This window comes from Trachypithecus francoisi, unplaced genomic scaffold (genome assembly GCF_009764315.1).
Source record: "Trachypithecus francoisi isolate TF-2019V2 unplaced genomic scaffold, Tfra_2.0 Lachesis_group13, whole genome shotgun sequence".
Lineage (NCBI taxonomy): Eukaryota > Metazoa > Chordata > Mammalia > Primates > Cercopithecidae > Trachypithecus > Trachypithecus francoisi.
The window spans coordinates 126,273,326-126,286,918 of NW_022681458.1; positions in this window are offsets into that span (position 1 = coordinate 126,273,326).

Sequence of the window (13,593 nt, forward strand, 5' to 3'; positions counted from 1 at the left end):
GCTTTATTTATCTCTGTTTTCCTGCCCAGCACCTAGTCTGGTGGATAGCGTGCGGTCGATACAGCCCTGTGAAGAAGCTATTGTATGAAGGAGTGATGAATGCAGACAGTCTGGTTGTTTGAATTTTAAAACATTAATTTTGTACTAATCATGGTTGAGCCATCAATGGCAAACCTAACACTCTGCTCAGAGAATAATGGCACCAAAGAATGATGACACACACCTCAAAAAAGTACTTGTCCAGGGAAATAATTTCTCACTTGTGAGATTTTCAGGGTTATCTTGCAAGTCAATTTATGTGTTTCTAATTAGGATGCTTAATAAAGAGCAGGGGCCTGCTTTTGAGCTTCTGTTCTTATTTCTCATTTATTTCTTTAGTTTCTTGTCTTGAGATGGCCCTCGTAGGTAATCCCAGGTAAAACAATGATCTATCACTTCCAGTTATGATGTTCAAATATGTAATTGCAAGTATTGAAAAAGAAACAAAATTCTGAATACTATTCAATATTTATTTCATATGTCCTTGTATATCTCATTCCAGGGATTATACTGCTTAAAGATTCATAAATAGTTTTTCTTCATTTCCTCTGTTGAGGTCTGTAAGGTCAGATTTGATTTGTGCTTGGCAATGTCTAAATTGGTTCCAGTACCATTTCAACTGATATGTTATTCTTAATTTATTCATTTTTGATGTTTAAGCTGTCTGACCTAGTATTAATTTACTGGCCCTATGTCAAGTCACTTTGCTGTGCCAGAATCAATTCTTGGAATATTGAATGTGCTTCACAGGATAAATGTAAAGAATGTTTATATAAAACTCCATTTTATGATGTACTTGCCTTGACTTTATTTTCTTGTTGATGCAGTTTTTCTCTGAACTCACCTGCAGAATTTGCTATTAAAAATCCAATCAGATGGAGATTAGAAATGAGTGAGAATAAACATGATGGCTAACTGTGGCTGTGTGTTGATACAGAATCAAACTTGCTAATTTTGAAAGCTGATCACTCACAAGATGATGTCTGATTGATTGTCATCATCCAATCAGTAAATTATATACTGAAAATAGCTAATAATTGATTAGGTAGTAAGTAGTTTCTGTGAATTCTTTTTGTTTTGCTTTGCTTTGCCTTATACTGCTTTACTTGCAAATTTTATCCAAGATAATATATCCATTAAAAACTTAGAAATTAGGAAAAAGTCCTTTATCCATAAAGCATCTATATATTTACCACATTCGGTCACTATTAGTGTTGTGTTGTAGAATATTTCATATATATATGTACACACAGATTGAGCATCACAAATAAAAAAATCTGAAATTCAAAACACCCCTGGTCCCAAGCATTTCACATAAGGGATGCTCAACCTGTATGTCTGTGTGTGTGCGTGTGTGTGTGTGTGTGTGTGCACGCACATATATGTATATGTGTGTCTGTATAGGTATATAGTGCTGCATAAGGTATACAACTACATTTTAACCTATTATCTTTTTACCATGAAAATTTTTATACGCCAGCAAAATATTTCACTAATGTACTATTGATAGTCATTTAGAAAAGTCTTCATAAAAAGATTTGTGGTTATAAATAATTGTGTACATCTATCTTGTTTTGTAGTAATACTTTAAAATGTATCCCCAAATGTGAATTTAATGCCTCACAGGTTATGAACATATGAAAGACCTTTGATACATGTTGGCAAATGGATTCTAAGAACTATGTAGACTGCCTCTGATATGACTATTTTTATTTAAATTTAAGACTTAATTCTTGCATGACCTGCACATAGTTTCTGAGAGGCATAATAATTTCAACAAGAAATAATCCTGACCCACTGTTTACTTTTATTCATTTAAATCATGTTGTTGGATATTAGGAAGTTGCTGAGAATTCCCTTTGACTGGGTGAATGTTTGCAAAAGGCCACACCATTATTGGACTGTAGCACGGTGTGCTGGATAGAGCCAGGGTAAGGACACAAACAGACCCAAGTGTTCATAACAGATCTGATATTTACAAATGGTATAAGTTCTGCAAATTACTTAACCTCTGGGAAAATCAGATTCCTTCTTTGTAAAATAGATACTCATTTTATTTCTCCTGCATTCATACACTCAATTATTTATTCAAAAACATGAGTTGAGTTGCTTCTATCATCTAGGCATTATTCTAGGTGTTTGGGATGGAGGAGTTAACAAAACAATCAAACGTTTTGGCTTCATGGAGCTGACAGTGCAGTGGGAGAGAAAGACAATAAAGAGATAAACAAATAAAAAATAGAATGCTATAAAGAAAAATTTTAAAAGAGTGAAAAGAGAGGCCTGGGAGGCCTTTCGCATGTAGATGAGGGAAGGTAGCTCTGAGGGATATATTAACTGTGAGGGATCCACCTAAATGAAGTGACTCAATGAAGCTATGGGCATATCCAGGGCATCTTCGTCTCCCCACGCTGGGATTTGTGTGTTTCTTTGGTCTGGCTCACCAACAGAAGAAGCTTTTGGAGCAAAATGAGATTAATTCATACTACTGGTCTTGAGAAGACACTTAAATTAGTTAAGTCCTCTCTCAAGACTTTTCTTTTCCTTTCCTTGTTGATTCCCTACATTTCTGGGAAAGAAGCTAGATGAATTGAAGGGAGGTGCTCGCTGAGAATCCAGCTTATTCCTTGTTAGAATGTATTAGACAATACAGGGTTAATGCAGATTGATGGACTCCAGACATGGAATGTAAGGGGTTCTGGGGTCTGAAATGTGCGTGTCTGAATTTGGGCCTGCTTACTGACGAGGATGTAACTTGGAGCAAGTGACCTCTTCTTTTATAATCTTATTACTCTCATCTACATAATGGTGTTGACAACATCCACTTTACATGGTTGCTGTGGAGATCAGATAAAATATTTAGTGCCAAGCACTGACAAATAATAAAGAATTGGCAACTGTTGTTATTATTGGTATGAATAATCTGGGTGAAGTCTATATTTTATCACTTCGACAATTCCTGAGAGCCTTTTGAGGCATTGTGAAGAACAGGGTTGGAAGCCCTGCATATTGTTCAGGGGAAACACCTCATTTTACTTTTGAGAAAACTGGCTCACAGGGATGGCATGGTCAATCGAGTGCCTAAATATCTCCTTCTTCCCATCACAACCTTTCAACACTGTGGAATTGCTATCCAGTTAATCTTTGTAATTATGCCTTTACCTGGCACTCCTGTGTAACAGTTTCCAAACTTTTAAATGCCTAGTTTCTCGTTAAAACACTACAGTGTGCCCAAGCTGACAGCATCACCTCTGCATATGCTTTTTGTCAGGATTCTTAAGAGCTTCCTTTTGCTGCATTTTGCTCCTAATTATGGCCAGCTGTAAACTAATTAACCTCTCTAGGTGTCTCCCAGGTGGTGAGAGTGCTTGGCAGCCAGGACAACGGCAGCACTGCAGCTGGGAATAAATGATAATAAAACATATTGATTCCCCAAGCCTGCTGCCATGTGATTTCCTCACCAGCTCCTTGCTAGCAGAGATAACAAAAGCAATCAAGAGCAAAGCGTGGCAATGGTGATGGTGAAGGACTTAAATGTTCTTAGTGTTTCAACTATGTTCCACGGTCTAATGTCTAACCAGAGTACTCTGCAAATGAATGAACGAACAAACTGATTAATGAATGATTGAATTAATACATGTGAGTGAATACAAGAATGTAGTGACATAGTGTAAAACCAAGTGACCCTCTCAAAGGTACCTGTGCATGTGTTGTCCACCCTGTTGTAAGGGCTTAGCTAGGTCCTGGGTTCTTGGAGCTGGGCAGTGGATGTAAAAAGAAAAGGCAAGGGGCTGCAACCCTCAAGGAATGTGAACTCTGATTCAAGGGATAACAGAGCAATTCCACTTCCAAACTCCTGTGAAGAGGCTGCCTCTGTGTTTTATGTGTTTTGTTCTTAAACTAATGTCTCTTTCACCTTTTCCGTGTGTGTGTGTATTTATATGTACATATATTCTTTTATTTCTAAATGTCTTTTTTCTTTTTAAGTTTATTTGAATTTCTTCCCTTCTAGCTGCTTCTGGGAAGAGGTCATGCCTTGTATAACATGGTATCTTAAGGTGCTTTTATTGGAATTTGTGCTAAAAGGTAATTGTATTGTTCTACTGCTGGCTAGAAGAATAAAAAAATTTTCTCCTCTCCCCTGAGTATCACCTATGAACTGAAATTTTGAGGCTACTGGAGTGGGGAGTGTATACCTTTGCACAAAATCCTGAAGAATAAAGGGCTAACTACTTTTATTTCTTTGAGGAAATGTTGTAAGCAATTTTTGACCTCAGTTTCTATAAATACAATAAGGGCATGCCCCTTCTTGTCCCTTTCCAATGTTGAAAGAACTTGGAATGATGTACAGAGTTCTTACTTCGTTAAGCCCCAGACTCCCTCAGATATCACTTAATCTTCCTGTTTGCACGTGAGACAATGGAGGCCCAAATGATTGAAGTGAGTTGTCCAAGATCCCAGGCTATGTGGCAGATAAATGGTCTTAATTTAATCTACTGCCTTTCTTGTGATACTCTGAAACAAGAACCTTTTCCTCTGTTAGTTACATTCTGACAAATAATGAGAATTTGCTTTCTTGTTTTGGTTGGGCATATTGGGTTCAATGTGATCTTACTGGGCATATTATATCAAAAGAACTTCTCTTTTAAAAATATAAAAAATATATACAAATATACAGAATACGTACAAAAACATACAAAATATGTACATCAATATACACGGTAATCATGCTTTGTGAAAAGCTTAATCATATATGTTGACTTTGTAGCATTTCAGAATTGATCTTCTAGATGCTTTGTACACAATTTATGTCACCAGATGCCTTAATTGTAGTTAGACTATCCATGAACTAATTGTCCCAAATGGAAATTTCACTCTATTATGTTTATAAAATAGAGAAATAACACTCTCTCTCTCTATATGTGTATATATATTTATTATATATAATTATTAAAGTGAATATTAAAGTATACAGTAATTTAACATACATTTCTCAATACTTTTCAATGCTCCCTGTACCAAGTTTTATTTCTAGCCTGATTCTAACACATTTTGAAACTCAGCAGTTCCCAAACTAGAGTTCCCAAGAACACAGGTCTGCGGAGTATTCCTAAATCTATTACTAAGACAGAAATCTCAGATTAGTTTGAGACACACAAGATTAGACAAATTTGAACAAGTTCGTTTTCTGTGAGACTGCTGAATCTTTAATCTCCATACTGACATTATGAAACCTCAAATAGGGTACTATATGCTATGATTTCCAAACTTATTTGACCAGTACTCTGTTCCCTTGGAATAGGTAATAACATTTTTGGTTTTTAAAATATGCTACACACTGAGAAAGTCTGGTCCAAATATTCCTGTGGACCTTGGCTTATCTGAAGCTCTAATACTCTATGCAAATTTTATTTGCTTTGCCCAATTAAGGAGATGACTGTGGCATCCCTCTTCATTGTCCTCCGTGTCACAGACATGGTGGACCCTGATGGCAATTCCCACGTGGCAGGCTAGGTCCTATTTAGATCTCCCACAGTTCTCAGGAAATACCTTAGGATACCTACCTTCTTTGTAACTTGCTGAAGTTCCTGAGTGTTTTTTGCTTTTGTTTCTTTTTTTCCCCCCACTTCTAGGGAAGAAGAATGAAGACAATATAGGATGGTGTATTCCCATTGGCCACATTACTTTTCTGTGTGTTTTACGTTTTTTTTGTTTGTTTGTTTGTTTGAGATGGAGTCTTGCACTGTCGCTCAGGCTGGAGTGCAATGACTTGATCTCGGCTCACTTCAACCTCCGCCTCCCGGGTTCAAGCGATTCCCCTGCTTCAGCCTCTCAAGTAGCTGGGATTACAGGTGCACGCTAGCACTAAAATTAGCACATCCGGCTAATTTTTAGTAGAGACGGGGTTTCACCGTGTTGGCGAGGCTGTTCATGAACTCTTGACTTTGTGATCCGCCCACCTCGGCCTCCCAAAGTGCTGGGATCACAGGCGTGAGCCACCACGCCTGGCCTACTCAATCCAATTCCTTTCACTCAACACAGACTCCTCAGCAGTGTGCCAAAGCCCCAGCCTGAGGTGGTATGTTGCCTCTGCTCACTCACTGACTACAATACGAGCCTCTGAAATAAGATTGAACTTGCTTTCTGATAGAAGCTACTTTGCTTCTAAAAGCCTTGAAATTGGTGAAATTCCTGGTCATACAAGACTTTTTCATGACAGAAACACAAAAACAAGAGTCAGCAGTCTAATTTTTTTATCTATGAAATCTTTTCTATTCACAATCATGTGAATAGTTTTATTTAAAAAATGATCTTATGGACAAGGAAATGTATTTTTGTAGGAATATGTTAATGTGAATTAATTTTTAAGTATTCAAGTATAGAAAGATAATCTTGACTGTAATCATTAACATTACACTATGAAATACTTTTGGTTTTATTATTATTAGGAATATTATTAATGTCAAGTGTTAAAAAATCAATTCAGTTAGAAAATGCCTCACAAATATTGCTTCAATGAGTAAGCAGAGTTTCTTGGATTAGCACTCAATCATAGGCAAACCATTGTCTTTTCATTGTTATTTTACTTTCCTTTCCTAGGGAGGATAAATATCCCCTTTGCTGTCTTCTTCACCTTATCTATTTGCTTAGTAAGCATTTTGTATATTAAATGCTGAAATAAAGCTCTGCCTGCCCTAAGACTTGATGTATTTTCATCCTTAGAAGCAAAGCATTTGTCTGTGTTGTACCCAGTGAAAAAGGATAATTAAATCTCTTAGGAATTAGTGCCTAAACATATATCTCAAATTGAATACAGTAACTTGAATACAGCGACAAGAAAAAATGACCTCTAATTATATGAAGTAATTTTCCAAGGACTTCAAAGACAAACTGCAATATTACTGAGTTTATCCTGAATTTTACTGCACATTCCATATGCAAGCAGAGATCTCGTAAACTTTCTCTGACAGCCCTCTGTTCATTCTCTGAAGGACAACTTCAGAAGTTATGCTGTGATTCTTTTTGTTTGCACATCTCTCTGATCTCTATGGAATGAGCAGCTGAGAAATAGATGCACCAGAGTACATTTAAGTAAAAAATTGTTAATATTTAAATAAATAAAATTTTTAATTGAAACTTGCAACCAAAGATTTCCCTGTGAGTCCACAAAATTATAACAAAAATGCTGGCCAAGAACAGTACTACAGTAGAATTTTGTGTATTTTATGATATCAATAATTTTCTGGAATACTTATGTTAAAAATAAATGCTTACTTTTCCAAAATCATAAAATTTGTACTGATAGACAGTCTTTTATTACAGTTACACTTGATTATTGAGTGTATTCAGAATACAAAGAATAAGAAAATTAAGAATATTTTAAAAATTATCTGAAGATCTCTATGCAGGCCCTCTCAATCAAACACACTTGCCAGTACAATAGGAAAACAGGCTGCTGATATGGTTTGACCGTATCCTCAACCAAATCTCACCTTGAATTGTAGTTGAACTTGAAGTCTGATGTTCAAGGTCAGGATGCATCCAGCATGGAAGAAAGATGAAGGCCAGGAGGCTCAACGAGTCAAGCCCTTCCACGTTCTTCTGCCTACTTTATTCTAGCCATGCTGACAGCTGATTAGATGGTGCCCATCCAGACTGAGGGTGTGTCTACCTCTCCCAGTCTACTGGCTCAAATGTTAATCTTTTTTTGTGAACACCCTCACAGACACAACCAGGAGCAATACTTTGCATTCTTCAATCCAATCAAGTTGACACTCAGTATTAACCATAACAGCTAGCATTGTGCTTGGCACATAGGAGACACTTAACATACACATAAGCTAAATCTGAATCCATATATTCAGAAGCTATTTTCAACTCTGTGTGTGTGTGTGTATATATATATATAAATATATATATACATATATATATTTATACACAGAAGGTTCTCAATCTGTGGTTACATTCTAATGAACCTATTGTATGTTGAAAATTTCTTAAGTCAAAAATGTGTTTAATACACCTAACCTGCCAAATACCATAGTTTAGCCTAGCCTACCATAAAAATGCTCAGAATGTTTACATTAGCTTACAGTTGGGCAAAATAGTCTAACACAAAGCCTTTTTTTATAACAAAGTGTTTAATATCTTATGTAATTGATCAAATACTGTACAGAAAGTGAAAAAAAAGTGGTGATATCAGTACTCAAAGTATGGTTTCTGCTAAGTTTTTATCGGTTTCACATTATTGTAAAGTTGAAAAATTGTAAGTCATTGAAACATTTTAAGTCGGAGACCATAGGTGTGTCTGTGTGTGTGTGTGTGTGCACATAAATACAAATACGTACATACACAATACACACACACATATAGAGACATATGCCATATTTGGTATATACAGAAATGTATAGAAATATGTATATACACACACACCTATACATTTCTGTATACACACACACCCCTACATATGCATGCATTATTAAAGAATTTTTTCAATTGAAATAGGGCATGAGGGATAAAAGGAAGTTGGAGAAATAGTGAAAAAGAATGAGAGAAATTCTAAAAACCAAAACCTTAAGATTTGTGCAAAACTGCTGAGTTTCCATTTTCAAAAAGACTTACCAGAAGGCAATCTTCCTACATTAAATTTCTAGAAATGCTTAATATTTTAAATATCTAAGGCTCCCTTGAGCTTCAACAGGAACATGAAATCAGACTTGAATTTATTACTGCCAATTACATTGAGAGAATCTAAATGGAAATGAATCGTATTTTTCATGACCCATATACCAAAGCCAGAGGCAGAGCCTCATGGAAAAAGACACTATGATCCAAAAACCCTGTTTACTGTTCTTCACAAAATAGGGACAGACCGGTAACCCACAGGGTCTTGCTGAGATGCTATGACTCCGTAGGACTGCCCCCACCAGCCTAGGTCAATTCCAGTTCGATTTCACACTTACTGCATGACTGATAGTATTCTACAAGGCTTCATTTAATGATGCAAAAAGAATAAGGTACAGTCCTTGAGCTACTTGGAATTACAAAGACAATATGGCCTTATGTCTAATATGCATGTTTTAGAGTTACATTGCTTGGGTTTAAATCTTTCCTAAACTCTAATCAGCACTGAGTCATTGCTCAGGTTATTTAAGCCTCTGGTACTCTGCATGAATATAGAAACGATGATACTACACGCCTGTGTGTATGTTGTGTGTGTCTGTTTAAGATCTAATATATGTAAAATATTGCAACTGTACAGAGTTATGCCACAACCGTATAGAATTTTTAATGTTTGACTATTTTTGTCAACAAAAGTGCAAATTCCTCATGGTGAAACCAATAATAAGTTATCAGTAAATTGTAGCAATTATTTTTTTTTTTTTTTTTTTTTTTTTTGAGACGGAGTCTCACTCTGTCGCCCAGGCTGGAGTGCAGTGGCCGGATCTCAGCTCACTGCAAGCTCCACCTCCCGGGTTTATGCCATTCTCTCGCCTCAGCCTCCCGAGTAGCTGGGACTACAGGCGCCCGCCACATCGCCCGGCTAATTTTTTGTATTTTTTTTAGTAGAGACGGGGTTTCACCATGTTAGCCAGGATGGTCTCGATCTCCTGACCTCGTGATCCACCCGTCTCGGCCTCCCAAAGTGCTGGGATTACAGGCTTGAGCCACCGCGCCCGGCCAATTGTAGCAATTATTAACAAACTGTGTAGAGAGGTTGGTTTTGTCTACCAAATAACTAGAATATGCACTAATATTTTACATAATCAACAATAAAAAACCTGATAACACTGTAATTGCTCAACAGATTTTTCCTGCCCACTGCACATACAGAACTAATTCACTAAGACCATAGTATTGCAACAAAGAAAGAGTTTAATGAACAGGTGACTGGCAACATGGAAGACAGAGTTATTACTCAAATCAGCCTCCCTGAAGGCATGGAAGTTAGAGTTATTTAAAGATAGTTTGGTGGCCAAGGGACTAGGGAATGGGTGTTGCTGATTTGTTGGAGATGCAATCATAGGGTTGTGGAAAATGATCCCTACATGCTAAGTCTGCCTCTGGATAGGGGGACCGCAGGACCAGTTAAGTCATGAGTCATGAGTCCATGAGGGGCCAGTCAGTTGTCAGAATGCAAAAATCGGAACTACACCTCAAAAGGCCAGTTTTTGCCTCCACAATACTGATGTTATCTGTAGAAGCCATTGAGAAAAATCACAAGTCCTGTGGTATCTGACCACATGACTCCAGAACAAAAAGGAATTATAAAAATTACACATACGTTTTAGCAGAATGCAGGCCCTTCCCACCATCCTCATCTCCTGGCCTTTTATTAGTCTTACAAAAGTTGTTTTCTGCCCCTAAGCAAGGAGGGTGTTAGTTTTAGGGAGGGACTATTATCATTGTTGCTTTCAAGTTAATCTATAAGCTAAATTCCTCCCAGGATTCACTTGGCCTATACCCAGGAATGAGCAAAGACAATCAGCCTATGAGGGTAGAAGCAAGATGGAGTCAGCCATGCTAAACTTCTCTCACTGTCATAATCTTTGCAAAGGCGGGTTCAACACCATAATATTAAGAATGCTAAATATTCACTGACATGAGATACATGCTGATATATATCAAATAACAAGTACACATTCAGCTAGAGCAGTGCTTCTCAGCTTAAATATAGATATGGATCACCTGGGGTATTATTAGAGTGCAGGCTCTAATGACCCAGTAGGTGTGGGTGGGGCTTGGTCCATGCTGCCCATAGAGGACCTCACTGAACACCAGGAACCAGAGAAACAGTTTAAGAGCAGGGGGCAGGTGACTATGGCACAGTTTAGGACAGATGGGCACAAACTGAGGGCATCCTGATATACTTAGGCAAAATGGAAGATTAGGAGAAAGAACAAGAAGATAAGCGGGGGGGTCCAAGAGAAGTACCGTTTTATTAGTGCTGGGCAGTAAAGGGAGAGGCTAATTGGGTCTTGTTTGGCGTAAATGGAGGCTGATTCACTGGGTGGGACTAGGATGAACGCTGGAGTCATAAATAGATCCAAGTTTTGTGGAACCTGAAGTTTATCGTTTATTGGGGTGGTTCTTTTAAAGAAAAAAATACAAAGTTTAAATATCAAGTCAGAATGAGAAAACTAAATCCTCAATGTTTATAAATTTTAAAAGTAATACAATATCATAGTTACAATATCAAGAAAAATAACAATTTGAGGGAATTGAACCACATGAATTCTCAATATGATTCTAATACCCCAGGACACAAGGAGAAGGGTTAGGGAGAGAAAGTTGAAGTACACAAATAATAGTAGTTTTAATCTTCTGTGGGCAATATACGTTACTTTTGTAAATTTTATTGGCCATATGAACATAGAGCTAAGAAGAGTTTGTGTAGAAAAAAACTTTGAAAACTTACACTTCATGGCCTGCAGGGTTTATCTGCCTCAGCCTGGACTTCCATATTTTGCAATTAATAACTGTTAAAGTACCATAGCTTAGGAAAAAGCTAATTTTCTTTCTAATGCGAGAGGTTATTACCATCACAATAGTACCATTGACTTGCACTTAAATATAATTTCTTTAACGAAGGAGAAAAAAGTGGATTTTGAAGCATCATGTGTGGTTTGAGCTTCAAACTGAGTGGGTCATGTGAGCTGGCTGAGAACATGAGCATCCTCACATGAGCTGTCCACTGAGGCAGAATGCCCCTGACTATTTTCCTATAACTTAGGTGGCTAAGCCATTGAGTTTGGAAAAAGCAGCCTTAAGTATTATGAGGCGATGTCTTTAAAATAGGACCGTATCATACAAAGGATATCAATTTTTAAAGAGCTGTCTTATATTTCGGTCCTTGACATCTGTCACTTTTTCAAGCTTTCAAAGGCAACCCTCTCGAGGACAGCTCTGGTTGAACCTGAGGTTGCTAGGAGATGTAGCCAATGATCAGGACAGTGTTGCTGTCTTTCCTGCCCCCTCCTCACTTCTGTTAACATCTCCCTGGGGAGCGAAGGGCTGATGCTGTCAGACTTTTCGGCATACCTGTCCTGCTGCTGATGAGGAGGACAGAAAGGTCACACAGTCTGCTTAGAAGACCAACAAAATAGTGTCTGGGCATGAATATCATGTTAGGTTTTGCTTTCTTCTTAGTTCTTGTTATGGTTTAGCTTTCCCCTCAAGGCAGGGGTTACTTAAATCCACTTCTGAAATCTTTATCTTACTTGTGCAATGTGTTTTGAAATTCTTCAATAGATATTTAGCGAGATCCCATATTATGCCAGGCCCTCATAGCTGCTGAGTATTCTATAGTCTGGTAGGAGATCCAGGTACAAAGCAGGTTATTACAATGCAGTCTGACAAGAGCAATGCTTGAGCTACCTATAGGGTGTGATGTTAGCACAGTAAAATAAAATACCAGTCTATGCTCAGAAAACCCAGGGAAAACTTTCCAGAAGAAATGATAGAGACTTAGGGCAATTGTTGTTAAAGTAAGGGGAGCAAATATAGAAATGGCATAAAGTGTAGTTGGAGAAGTAGTTAGTAATAAGAATATGTAAGGTTAATACCATGGCAAAGACCATCAGTGATAGACTGGATAAAGAAACTGGCAAATATACATCATGGAATACTATGCAGCCATAAAAAGGAATGAGTTCATGTCCTTTGCAGGGACATGGATGAAGATGGAAGTCATCATTCCCAGCAAACTAACACAAGAACAGAAAATCAAAGCCCACATGTTCTCCCTCGTAAGTGGGAGTTGAACAATGAGAACACATGGACACAGGGAGGGGAACATCACACACCAGGGCCTGTTTGGGGGGTGGGCATCAAGAGGAGGGAGAGCATTAGGACAAATACCTAATGGATGTGGGGCTTAAAACCTAGATGACGGGTGGATAGGTGCAGTAAACTACCATGGCACATGTATACCTATGCAACAATCCTGCACGTTCTGCACATGTATCCTATAACTTAAAGTTAAAAAAAAAAATGTATTTCCAGATAATGGGAATTTATTGAAAGGATTTGGATAGAAGTGATTTGTTTCATAAACTTCAGAATCCAGTCCAGTTAGAATTGTATTGCATTGGTCCAGAAAAGAGAATTTAAAGACTTTGTTTACAGGCAGTAGGCATGATTTTGATGAGAAATGGATGCATTCTATATAAATTTGCAGGATAGAACCAACAGAATTAGGTATCAGATTAGATGTGAAAGGCAGAAAACACTGAAAAATCTAAAAACAAAAAATAAAAGAAGCAGAGATATGGTTTAAGTAACCAGGAGGATAATGGTCCTACTTACTGATATTTAGGATAGTGGATGACAAGAAAGAGTTCAGCATTTTATATATTGAAGTCTGAGATGGCTATAGGTCATCCAGTGAAGAAGATGCAATTGATTCTTGCTATTTGTCGTAATAAGTCATCAGGTTGTCATGAACACTGAATTCATGAATACTGAACCCTGGCCCCTAAGAGATATACAAGGTTAAGTTCCTAGCAGCCCCTGACCACAGTTTCACTAACTGATCAATACAGAACTTGGTTT